Here is a 14,145-nt window from a genome sequence, read left to right on the forward strand (position 1 = left end):
TTTGTTTAATATTATGTTGAAATATTGATAAATTTATACACTCTTAAGCATTCATATGAACCTTTTACTCATACAACTTTAGTTAACAGAGGGTTAAAAAATCCTGCTAATTTTATAACACTTTCAAACACCTTCCATTCAACTTATAACATTAAATGAACTCAATTATTACTTTAATTTTTCTTTCAAGGTAAAAGAACAAACCTCTTGTAATTAGTTTGGAATTAAAAGCTACTCTTCAGGATTTGATTTTGAGAAAGCAGGTTTGAAAATTAATTTCTTTCAAAAGAGATAGGACCTTTTCTTCTTTGAACACTGAGGAAATGATAAGGTTAAAGCACAGGAAGCTATTTTGATAAAACAGACTTTCCTTGTATACTGATTATTCAGGATGAACACTTTTCATAAACTTTTACCAAAACAGGCTAATGACTTGAGAGACTTTGAGAAAGAAGAAAAATTTACCTTTGCATTAGTATACTACTTGATACTAAACTTTTAAAAATTTTATAGACAGACCCATCAAATCTTGCTTAACTTTAACGATAAATTTTCTTTTCCATGAATCTTCTACACTTTCAGTATTCATTCAGGTTTTGTTACACATTTTACTCTTTCTTAATAATCAATCATTTTATCTTAGGAAAAAACCATCTCCTGTTTCCTTAACAATAAAAACACATTCCATATATCCCAGATACATAAGTTACCAAAACAATTTTGGAAACTGTTTTCCGGCAAACTTTTTCCAAAATATAATTACAATCAACACTAAACAAACTTGTTAAAATAATGAACTTTTCTTCATTTTAAATACTTAGTACATTTAATACCAGAAATAGTCTTTTAGAACCAAGTTGGCAGGGGAGGATAATGACTTTTTGGAATTATCCATTTAAATACCTTAATTTAAACAATGCTTTGTTAAACTTCTTATAATTATTTATAACCATATAGACTATAATTATATTATTTTAAGACAAATTTTATCTTCACAGAACACATTTCCTTTCCCAAAGTTACTACAATACCCTTTATAACTTACCACATGCATTCAAGTTCCATTCTACATATGTTCTTTCTGATTTTATGAAGACCAGTTGTCTTATTTTAGGACAAAATACACGTTTTTAAACAAACATATTAACTTTACTTAGCACTTCTACAAAATTTTACCTTTCAAAATATTTATTCAAGTTTTACATCCTTTATTTTGTGAATAAAAATAAACTATTCATTTCAATTTAGGCAAGAACCTTTTTTTATGAAGAGACAGTAATTTCATTAAGACTTACAATTTTTATCATTGTAGAGATGCCATTAACATTTAAACTTAAGTATTAATATAAACATTTATTTAATTTTTGGCCATTTGAATAGATCTCTTTTTGAAATTTTTATTTATTAATTTATATCACCATCTGGAGGTATCAAAATATACACTGACATTGAACAAACAGACAAACACAAAACAATTACAACACATTAACAGAAACATACAGTTTACAATTGACTCATAATTCTTACTGTCTTACTTTTTTGGTATAGCTGTTTTTAAATTCTCCATCTTATCACATCTTAGATTTTACTGTTTTTAAGATTTTTTCTGGAATTCATGTTGCCTGTAACATTCAAGCATATGCTTGGAAACATTTTTATTATCAGCAATCAGTTAAGATAACTTGAGCAGCATAAATGTAATTAAGCTCTTATTTAGCCATTTAGAACACACATTTTTTGTATTACTACTCTGTAAGACTATATTGAGACTTGAAATTCAGGAGTAAACTATTGATTTAAAACTAAAAATTCCTTTTAACACCTTGATAAAAATTTTGTATTGTTTTATTACTTCGGTTAAATAGGCCCAATCAGAATTAGCATGGAAACAAAACAGAACTCCAATGTTGCTATGTTTATCTCCTTTTCCAGCAGTTTAATTCTATTAACTAACACTAGCCCACAATTACATTATTATGTAGGCAGCAGGGGGTTTACAGAGTTGCTGCCAGAATAATTTCCTTATCATAGTTAACACTTTAACAGAGAGTTTTCTTACAAGCCTGATTTCACTAACAAGAACTTTATTAGTATTTTACCTGTTTTAAATCTTTCAATAGTTTAAAAGGTAGTGGTTCATGATGGAACTCAGTACCTTCCTGAGGATTATTAGCATCTGATGGAGTTGGTTGTGATATAACCAGAAAAGCTGATAAGAATTGCATGGCCTCCAGATCCCCTTGTTGAGATCCTTGCAATAAACAGCACATCAAGGGTGTTTGAGGAGTGGGGTTGGAAACAAATATATTTTTAACATAGGGTAAAGCATCTGACATATCTGAAAAGATTCCAGGTGCTGATGTCAGGGCAGCCATAAGTGGTGGCTCAACAGGCAAAGTAGGTTGAACTGGATATAAGCTAGGATAAGCATCTGGATGATATATGGAGATTGGATATTTCATTAGAGCAGACAGTTATTTTCTTATCTATAAAAGGATTAGGCATAAAGCCAGGAGACTCTCCTCTGCCTTTTGGCTCAGAATTTAGTTCTTTCAAATTGCCCTCCACTTTCTGTTTGTCTATGGGTTTTGAAAATATAGTAATTTCTTCTTTGTCATCTTCCTCTGATTGTAAAGGATCTAAGGTGGCAATAATTTGCTGGTACAAAGCTCACACACAGATAAAAGGAATGGATTCCCCTCTTTGATATGCTCTCTGTAAAGCTTTCATTACACATCTCCACTGTTTGAATTTAAAACATTATGCCCCTGAAGCTAAAACCAACCACAATGCTTTTGTATTAAAGCAAACAATTTGATTAACTCACAACTTTTTACAGGCACCCCACTAGCAAAGTTTTTAACACTTGCAAATATTCTTCCACACTTCCCATTTTAACTATTACCCTGATGACTTCATGGAAATGTTACTTACCTAAAAGAAGACTCCAGTTACACTGCTTTGGATGCCATTCATGACCCTTGTAGGAGTCCTTTCTGTGGTTCCCAATACTGTTTTGGAAGACTCACTTCTTCGGGCCCCACATTGGGTGCCATTTGTTGGAGATTTGGGCCCAAAGGGTATCAGGAATGAAAGAAAGAGAAAAAGAAGAATGAAAGAAATAGGAAGAAAGAGAGAGAGCTGGGATCAGATAACTTTATTGTTTACAAGGGGCGCTATATATACCCCAGTCTATTTTAGAACAAGCAGCAACATGCAGTTAACTATCAGCATTACTCATAAGCTAAGAAATTGAAAAAATCTTATCTCAAGGAACAAAGTCTAAGTAGTCTATTTACTACAAAAGCTATGTTCTCATCTTTTCTTTCGGCCTTTAACAGCTTCATCCTGTTTGCTGGGAACTCTTAATTACTGCATTCCTTAGGTTGCAAGCATAGCCGTGGAAAGAGCATGTCTCTCCTTGCGAGACCACTGTGCCTCAGTTTCCAACAGGGAAAAAGCTATGGAATATTCCAGTCTGTAATTGGATGCAGTAGTTACACCATACTCAGCGATGAAAGAATATTAGCTGTGGTTGCAAATTACATGAGGTGTCAGCTGACTTGGGCAGGGGTCATACCTTTCAGTTAATAGAGCTCATGATTTGCTGGTTTCTAATCTCAAGAAAAACCCAGCATATGTCAACTCACAGACTGACCTTTTTTGAAATCATACTGCTCTCTCCTTAAAATATCCAAATCCTCTAAAGTGATACTTTAAATCCAGTACTCTGTTGCCCATGCCTGAAAAAGATGATTCTCAAGATTGTGAGGTTCCTGTTTCTGTTATTATCCCCAGGACCAGATTTACCAAAAACAAAGCAAAACAAAACAAAACACACACAAACAAAAACAAAACAAAACAAACAACAACAACAAAAAAATCCTTGATAAACCTGGCTTAGATCATATTTTTAGATGTGTCTTACCATAAAACAGAAACAGATAATTATGAGGCAGACTATGAAGTAACCACTACAGTAGAAGCAATTACTGGTCAGCAAGCCCCTGGCCTCACCATGCCCTAGTGAGCTGTGGTAAAACTTTTGAATAGAGGCAGTCATTTAGCTAAAAGAAAATCACTTAATATTTATACTGACCATAGATATGCGTTTGGAGTAACTCATGATTTTGGAAGTTTATGAAAACAAATGGACTTCCTGAAGTCATTAGGAACCAAATAAAAAATGGTAAATATCTAAAATAATAGATGTATTTCTATCACCTAAGGAAAAGGTAAAACAAAGAAAAAATGCTGTGATAAAAATGGAAGCTCACACTCACAAAACTTAGTGAGAAGATAAGAAAAATGTCAACCTCGCAGCTCAACAATATGTGGAGACAACAAAACATTTCCCTTGTATAATGTCCTTCATAAGTCCTCTCCAAATGAGTTAGCTCACAGTTAGGAAAATGTTTCTGTATTTGAAAAAGAAAAATAGAGTCAGTAGGGTCACCAATTAAATTCTGGGGATAGAATCTAGGAAGTGCTGGATAGTGCCCTAGGGTCCCTAGAAGAAACTACATGTGAGCACTCCATGAAATTACCCATTACAGAATGCAAAAAATGAAAAAGGACAAGGAAATATATTGGTGGGCAGTTTTGATAAGGTACTTTTAAAAATCTGTAACCAGATTCATACATGACAGGCTCATCATCTAGGCAAAATTTATTAATTTTTATATCTCCATAAACTTAACTGCCACAACTGGACTATTTGAACATCAGCTGAAGGGCTTTACCAGCCAGTCCTTTCAATGGATTATAATTATATATAGTTTATGACTTACAGGTAGTAAGAATGGGTTGAGGCATTCTCTTGTCAAAATAAGAATGCTTTAACTGTAGGGGAAAAAAGGAAAATGGTTTTCCAAAGCAGGGAGTACCCTTTGAACTCTCAAGCTAGCTTCAAACTCACTTCACTGGAAAAGTTATAAAAAAAAGTGTTTCAATATACATTTATGTAATCTAAGTATCTTTTTAAAAAAATATATATATATATATATTTAAAGTTTGTGTCAAGTGGTTCCCATCCAGCAAATCACCCATTGCCCATACCATCCAACACCTATGGTAAGGTAGAATAAATCCAAGAGGAATATAAATTAAAGCTTAAATATTGACTCACTGGTGTTGTCTTGGCCAAAACATTCCCTTTGGTCCTCATGGCCCTGAGGTCTATGCCATCAGGCAAACACCACTGATCCCACCAGAGGTAATTATAGGGCAGCCCATGTATGGGGAACAGTTCACTAGAGAGGATCTGTAACATTTGATGCTGGATGGATCCCAGAGAATCATGTCCTTAGAGCCAATCCATTCCTGTGGGAGTGGACCTTCTGTAAATGGGACTCTTTGATTAGATTACTTCTGTAAGGCATGCCCCAGGGTGGGACTTAATCCTCTTACTAGAGTCCATATGGAAAGAGACAGACACAGGTGCTCAGAGTGAAATGCTCAGAAGCTGAGAGAGAAACCAGAAACTGAAAGCAACAGAGTTCAGAGGAGAAAGCAGAGACTGACGGATGCCACCATGTAACTTCCCATATGTCAGAAGAGTCCAGGATCACCCACAGCTGATCTTTGAGGAGAGAGCATTGCCAGAGGATGTCTTGATTTGGACTCTTTTCTCAGCCTCACAACAGAAGCTTGCAAGTCAATAAACCCCCTTTGGAAAAGCCAGCTCATTTGGGGAAATATTGTTTTCATCCGACTTGGTTAAGTAAAACAGGATCCAATGATAGTGAAGTGAGGTTTTTTCAGTATTGTAGGAAATCAATGGAATATCCTCAGGGATTTTTTTTTTTTTTAAGTTACTGAAGATTTACTGACCCTCTTACCACCTAAAGACAACATTCCACCACCTGCAAACTGATGACATTATATTCTGGAAAAGAAAACAATGAAAAACCAATCTCTGGCCTACTCAAAATAAACTTAGCAGGTTTTAATAACTTCACATATAGCTGTCAAATTAGAAGGAAATGAGACTTGGGTACAACACATGCAGCTAAAACTGGTGCCACTTCCAAGGTGGGTATATGAAATGGTATATGATCCAAAATTAAAATTAACCAAAATAATCCAGAAGCAGTTGACACTGTGTGTGTATCTGATGTGGACAGGTACTGCCAAGATCATGGAACAAGAACCCATTCAACCAAGTGTTTTTCAGGTTATGGGGAAGTTTTTTGGGTGATGAGGTACAAACACAGATACCCAGCAAGATTGCATGAAATGAGAGGTTCATAACATCGAAGAATCTGGAGGGGGAGAATGGAGAATCTTGGGAGGGTCCCAGCTTACCTAGCCTAGGTTCCTGTGAGGGTTCATGGTAAGGCAGGTTGGAGCACATGTTTATTCCAGGCTCTTTTCTTTACTGTGACCCAGATGGGAAGGATCCAATGGACCCTGAGCCTGGCAGTTTCACAATATATGGTACAAAAAGCAGATGTAACTAAGGCCATGTGGAGAAGCTGAGAGCAGCTTCTTATCATCCAAGTCATATGGAAATTGATGCCTTGCAAATAAATTATGCAGCAGGAAAGAGCTGCAGTGACAAGGGGCAATTGAAAAGAAGTGGCAGAGGCTGATCATAGAAGCTGAGGTTAGCTCTTATCATCCATACCTGTGAAGGTGCAGGTGTTGCTAGTTGTGGTTATACCCAGGGAAGGGTTAACTCAGGTGGTTGCTCAAAATGTGAATTTATGACTAAGTTGGGACAAGGCAAAGATGTATCAAAATAATTTTTTTTCATTACACCAAAATTCCCTTGTTTAATTGACACCCTTGTGCTTTTATCTATATTTACAATTTTGTTTTTATGCTTTTGTTATCTTCCTCAAAAACCTATTTTCCATACTTTCTCTAGTCATCAAGATAAACCCTTGTTAAAATAACATTATTAGGAGCAGATGTGGCTCAAGTGGTTGAGTGTCCACTTCTCACATTGGAGATCCTGGATTCAGTTGCCTCATGCCTCCTAAAAATTTAGAAAAACAACAAGAAAAACAAAAGAAATAATCAATTCAGGGAAGCCTATGTGGCTCAATGTTTGAGCTCCAGCTTCCCACATATGAGGTCTCTGGTTCAAACCCTGGCCTTGGTACCTCAAGGTACAGGTTCAAACCCTGTACCTTGGTACAGACAACAAAACAACAACAAAAATCCCAAGGGGACTGCACTTCATCAGTCCAACAGTGGTTTATATGGACTAATATCCAGGTAACCCTTCCCAGGAGAACAAAAGGCAAGTCAGCAAAGCCAGCATCAGGTGACCAAGGGTATTGGCTCTTCTAGGTTTGAATTTCCTAGTCTGAAAAGGCAGACTGTGGTCAGCACTCATTTTGTTTTGCTTAAAAAAAAATTTCTCCTGAGAAAAGAAAAAAAAATCATACTTTCATTTTTAAAAAGCATAACTACATAAAATCATGGGTTTACAAAGTAATAAAAGTTGACATCCAAATAAAAGTTTTTCTCCCAGAAATTTCTCAAACCCTTCTTATGTCACATATGATGCTAACAAATATAAAGCAGGTAATCTAAATTTCAGTTTTGTGACAAAATGCATGTTTTTCCAAAGCTGCACAGAAAGCTCACCTAAACCCTTGGGCCCTGAGAGAGTGGCCTTTAGGGAGCAAGCTGGGCACCCAGCAGCCTCTGGGGCTGAGGTCCAGGAACAGAATCCTCTGTGAGTGGGGACTGGACCATGAAGGCAGCAGAGAGGCCACAGGAGCCCAGAGGCTTGGTGGGAAATCTCAGTCTCCATTCAGTCATGCTCTGTTTGGTGTTCTCTGCACAAACCAAAGGCACCTGGATCCACTGTGTAAGGAGAGTGATAAAAGCACCTGGGGAAGTGGCTGCCTTCAGGGAGAAGACCAGGCTGGGGGAGCTCTCACTTACCCCCATGGAACAGGGAAGAGCCTGAGGGCCATAGAGGACCATCTGCTCACAGGGCCTCTATTCTCTAAGCACCCAGCTTGAGCCCTTGCCAACCACATCCCTCCAGTATAAACCACTGGTCTCCTTCTGGCTGCACTCACCACTGGGGAGGCATTACTACTGCCCATGTGCAGAGAATGGTTTGTCAGGTCAAATCCTCCAAAACTGCAGGTTCTCTGTGAAGGAGAGGTGGACAGGAGAGGAGTTACCCCTGAAGTAGCTGGCAGAGCAGCACACCAACCCCAGACCCCACTTGCAGGGTGTCACTGAGCCACAGATGTGTGTGCAGGTGGAAGTGATGGGGGAGAGGGTGCAGGACTCAGGTTCCCAGGAACCTCTTGCCTAAACAGAGGTCCACAGTGCCCCTGACATACAAACACCATGATCACCACAAAGCTCTCTGCATATTCTGTGCCCTAAGATTCCCAGTCTTGTCATGACCCAGCCTCCCATTCAACCTCTCTTATGTCAGTGACAAACAAAATAAGGGCTATTTATACAGGGTCATGAGCACAGCAGTTTTAGAAGAGAAGACAGAAGCCCAATGGCTCCAGAGAGCCTTCTAATGGACTTCTGTGTAGTTTAAATCACTCAGAAAGGAGCGAGGCTATGTTTACTGCAGGCTGACAGGCAGGCTCATGCACTGGTGTCTCCCAACCACAGCCACAAATTTACCAACCTACTTAAATATGACCCTTTTTCTAAAAGTGTAAAAGGAAGAGACCACATTTCCCCAGAAAGAAAAAGTTGGATGAACAACTGTCTTCAACCACACTCTTTAATTTCATCAGGAAAATTATTGAAGTTTTATAAGGAAGGAGAACTTCAGTGTCCTTTTAGCTTGTTTCAAACTTCATGGAATGCCTTTATATTAGACAATATAAGGCAGTAACTTTCTATTTCCAGAAATTGATTTGAATACACTGTTGACTAAAAAACTAAACAAACAAACAATACCTAAACTTCTAAGAAAATAAGTGAAAGCAGAAACATCCTATTTTTGGCACAGCTGATTATCTTTTTAAGTAGCTGTAATAAGATGTGAACAGCAGATACATGTTTCTCAAAGGACTGTAGTTAATACTATGTATACTAGAGCAGCACAATGAATATTAGACATGCTGCTTATTTAAAATAGGCATGCTTGCTCTAAATACTTTAATTAGCTGACTGAGAAACACCCAGGAAGGGAAATTCCAGACACTGGGCTCCCAGATGTGGACTCAAATCCTGTGTCTGTCTTATGCAGTGTGATGAGTGAAGTGCTTAGACTCAGCTCTGGTTCCCCAGCAGCAACACTTATCATGGACTGAAGACTGGATGGCAGGTGCTCAGTGAGGGCCACTGTACTCAGGACAGCCACCAGTGCCTCCTGACCACTGTGACCCTGAAGTTGAGGCTCATCCAATGCCACAGTCATGAAATGAAGGGCTGGAATTCATTCTATAAATTTCCACTCTAAAAGCAAAGCACACTGGGGAGGAATGGAAGGGCTGGATGTGGCAGTTTTGTTGAAAGAGGAGCAGGCAGCAGCCTCTCAGGGTGGCAGGTGATGAGGACACCACAGAACCTTCTCCCTCAGCAAACAGCTGCTGCTGCTCTGAATAATGTAGGGTGGATGCGATCTCCAATGGGACATTCCTAATTTATAGCAATTTAATGGGATATCTGACTTCCTTTATAGTCAACTTCGCTGGACCTCGATCTACTCTGTAAAAAGAGAAAGACCCACATGCAAAAACGTTCACCAAACCACCTAACAAAGCAAATGATGTTGCACCCACCCTTCAAGGCTGATTTTTAATATTAGCTTTCCCTTCCCACCTCATAAGGCTGAGTAAAGGTTCCCATGTTTACAAAGACAATGATTTTATTTCAGTTCCTTTCCCCTGACTTGGGCTTCATGACAGTGTGGGGTCCAGATGTCACACTTGGTAGCATCTGCACATCCTTCTTTAACCAGCAGCAGCTTTACAAGACTGGAGCCCAGCTTGTTATTTCTAATGCACATGAAATAGCTGATAAAGAATTTATGAGGAAACTATGACTGCAATAAGTTAAGCACATATTTAAGTTTCTAAATTCCTGCTGTATGCGTTTATTCTTAAAATTGAAAGCTTAAAGCTAAGAATGGACTGGTTTTCTTAAATACCAACTAAGACCACATCCTAAGATAAGAAAAGCTATCTGGAACAATTTTTCTTTCAATCAGTGGGGGATTGACAAGGAGTATAACAATAAATAGTCCTCAAACTAATCTCCAACTTTTTCTGTAATACCACATAGTTCTTGAAGCAGCACTCCTTAAATGGAGAAAATAGGTTGTAAACATTAAAAGAAAAATAACCCAATCTTTGATTTTTTGATATAAATGAAGCTATGTACTCCTTGCATCTTCTGTACAATTATAGAAATGTTTCAGACATACTTGTGGAGAGGGCAGCTAGTAAGTGGAATATGCCATGCAGTTGACATGCATGTCTCTTCCCCCAAACAAAAATTTAATGACCAAATAAAATAAAGACAAGTGACACATCCAGTGTGTGTGAGGCATTATCATTTCCCTGAGGTTTCATTAAGCAAATATGGTATTTTTAGAACACAAAAAGATCAAGGTTGAAGAATAAAGGACAGCTTTTGGTAAAATGAAGGAAATATATGAAAGGGAGAATGCAAAAGAACTTTGAAAATAAATAGAGCAAAGAAAATAATCCTAACCCCCTGAAAAACAACAAGAAAATTTTCTTATTTCTCAGTGAAACATTGTTTTACATTACTTTCTCTGGATATTTAGAAAATTAAATGTTGTTTTCCTTGTACAGTAAAGAAATATGCACAAATATAATTGAACACTGAACACATTTCAGCAAGTGCTAAGCTGCCCAGTGCTGCCCTAAGTTCATAGCACCTTAAAAATATTTAGACTTGGGCTGAGATTTGTGGCAGAGATTACATACATTGCTATCATTATGGGGCAAAATAAATATTTTCTTTTAAAAAATGGTGCTTGAAAACAACCTTGTCTGATGTCTACATGATGCCTGTGGAATTAGTCCCTGACCCACATGTTAGCACAAATCTGAAAAAAGAACTTTCAGAGGGAAGTTCTTGATGAAGTTACATTGTTATAAATGATGGCATATGCAGTCTATTATTTAGGTATCATATTGATAATGTATCATCTTATGTTGTGAACCTACATATATCGTGAATACCATGAGGGTCATATGAAAAACTGAGTGTACTCAATTTGGGAAAATTGTCCGTGTCACATAATTTAAACCCACAAGGTTGGTCAGCCAATGAGGGAAGTGGGCTGTTTTATCATGGACATGAGCTGGGAAGACACTGGTGTGCTGAGCCTGTACTGAGTCTGGCCATGGTATATTATACAGAACAGATGCGAGGCTGACTGAGCAAGAAAGAGAATTGTCATTTCAGCACAAAAACAAAACCCAAACAAAAAATACCATGCTAGAAAGGAAGAGAAAACTTTTGCTACATAGTAATAGTATTAAAAGAGCCACAAGATTCCTTTTTAGAATCTTTTAGAATGGAGAAGGGTGTTTCACATTGATGCTGACCAGACAAGGACCTGGTGACATATAAGTAGCACAGCCTTGGGCTGGGGAGGATCGCAGGGTGGAGGGTCACTGCCACCCTGAAGAGCTGGGTGGGAGCCCAGGGCTTCTCCAGGCTCTGGGCATTCATACAGACCATGTGCCAGCTTCAAGGGGACAGGCACATCCTCTTACCAGTCTAACCACACAGTAGTAAAACTGAGAAGCATTTTATTATCTGTAAGCAACTGCTTCATTTCTGGCTACATATAAGAGAATACACAAGATGTGTGTGCACATTTCCAAATGTTGCTTCTTTTGTTTAAAAAGATAAGAGCATCTAAGAGCTTAAGTAAAAAAGAAGAGCTCTAATCTTTTTCCCTGTTAGTTAGCAGAGACAACAAGCATGTCTCTCAAGGCATCAAGGCAGAATGCTCTGATTCATATGGGCTCTCAAGAAGTTGGGGGGACCTCCACACTTAGCTTCCCAGCCCCAGTGGCCTCCCACTATCAAGAGGACAGATAGGAAGAGGGGGGAGCATGGCTATTAGCAACCTTTGTTCCTTTTGTTTGGGGCTTGTGTTGCCCTGAGTGACTGGAAGGGGGATGGAGCAAGAAGCTGAGCCTTTTTCTGGTCAGAACCTCTGGCTCAGTATCTGATGCTTTTGCCTCAAGGGATCTCCTACTCCCAACCTAATGTGTTGGAATACAATAGTGGTGTGAAATTGACATGAAGGCTTCCATGTGCCCCATGAACAGAACTGGGGAGCCTCAAAAGATCCCACTGTAGGCATGAAAAACCCTGCATGGCAAATGTTCAATACCAACAATTATCTAGCTACTGATATGCTATGAGCACCTCACAGATTCCTGTTTCAGAACCAGAGACCCTGGTTAGAACAAAACAATCATTACTGAAGTTGCTAAAGTCTGTTGGTGCACAAAATCACACACAATGAAAGACATTATATTTTATCTTGGCCACTATATTATGAGCAAGTGATGAGAAACAACAATATATTGTATATTGTTCAAACTATCTTCTAGGGGAGTTTTTGTAGTGCCAAGCTCCTCTGTGAAAGAACACAGAAAAATGTCTACAGAAACTTGGTAGTAGTCAACCAGCAGCAACCATCAGGTTCAGGTGCATCTCTAAGTGAAAACAGGTGTCACCTTCAAGATGGCAACCATCAGGAAGCTGACTTGGCCCAGTGGATAGGGTGTCTGTCTACCAAATGGGAGGTCCACAGTTCAAACCCCGGGCCTCCTTGACCCATGTGGAGCTGGCCCATGTGCAGTGCTGATGTGCACAAGGAGAGCTGCCCCACACAGGGGTGCCCCCCACATAAGGGAGCCCCATGCACAAGGAGTGCACCCCTTAAGGAGAGCTGCCCAGTGTGAAAGAAAGTTCAGGCTGCCCAGTAAGGGTGCCACATGCACGGAGAGCTGACACAACAAGATGATGCAACAAAAAAGAGACACAGATTCCCATGCCGCTGACAACAACAGAAGTGGACAAAGAACACACAGCAAATGGACACAGAGAACAGACAACTAGGGCAGGGGAGAAGGAAGGGGAGAGAAATAAATAAAATAAATCTTAAAAAAAAAAAGATGGCAGCCATCAAAGGGACCTTGTGCAAGAGGTGTAGGAGGAGAAACCTTCATCCTCAAATTTGATTTTTAGACCTTCATCTAAAAGGAGAGTAATTAGTGAGACAGAAAATTCAGAAGACTTAGATGATGGACAATAGAAAGCATCATAAATTTGCTAGAATTTACTTTTCCTCCGATGAAAGTCTTGCTCTATGTATAATAAGGAAGATATGGTGTAAAAGATTCTGTAGGAGTGAATCAATGCAGACTATCGAATCTGGATCTTGATACTGGTTTAAATGAACATTCTGGTGATTGGTTGAATCAGGATTCAGTTTCAGATCAATTCAGTGTATAATTTGAAGTTGAATCTCTTGATTCAGAAGATTAGTGAAGAAGGACAAGAACTCTCATATGAAGATGATCAGGTTTATCAAGTTATTGTATATCAAGCAGTGGAAAGTGATACAGACTCATCTGAAGAAGATCCTGAAATTTCCTTGGCTCTCTGCGAGAAATGTACTTCATGCAATGAAATGTATCCTTCCCTTGTGGAAATGCATTACAACAGATGTGAGAATTGACTTCCTGAATATAAAGGAAATAATAAAGGGAAAATACCTGGGAAAGCCATACTTGAAAACTCAACACATGTAGAAGAGGTCTTTAATGTTCCTGATTTCAGAAAAATGACAGAGGAAAATAATAAAATCACACAAGCCTCCCAATCCCAAGAAAATGAGGGCTATTCTCAGCCATCAACTTCTAGTAGCAACATTTATACCAATCAAGAAGATGTCAGCCATCTCCCCATTGGGATTTAAGCCCCCTCTCAAGTAGAAGCAGAGTGGGATCACCATCCTGAAATCCTCAAGACTGGGGAGTGAACAATGGACTAAAGTAGACTTAGTATTATTCTATTATAGACTTAATATTATTCTAGCAATGGAAGAACTCTTATCATTGATGTAAAGATAGTGGCCACCAGAGGTTCTGAGGCGAGGGAGAGGGAAGAATAGGTATACTATGGGGACATTTGGGGCACTGG

General features: G+C 38.5%; 1 pseudogene; it reads left to right on the forward strand.

The window, feature by feature from the left end:
* The first annotated feature begins 12,314 nt into the window (after window positions 1–12,314).
* Window positions 12,315–13,921, forward strand: LOC105747564 (E3 ubiquitin-protein ligase Mdm2-like; annotated as a pseudogene).
* The last annotated feature ends 224 nt before the right edge of the window (window positions 13,922–14,145 follow it).

This window comes from Dasypus novemcinctus, chromosome 7 (genome assembly GCF_030445035.2).
Source record: "Dasypus novemcinctus isolate mDasNov1 chromosome 7, mDasNov1.1.hap2, whole genome shotgun sequence".
Lineage (NCBI taxonomy): Eukaryota > Metazoa > Chordata > Mammalia > Cingulata > Dasypodidae > Dasypus > Dasypus novemcinctus.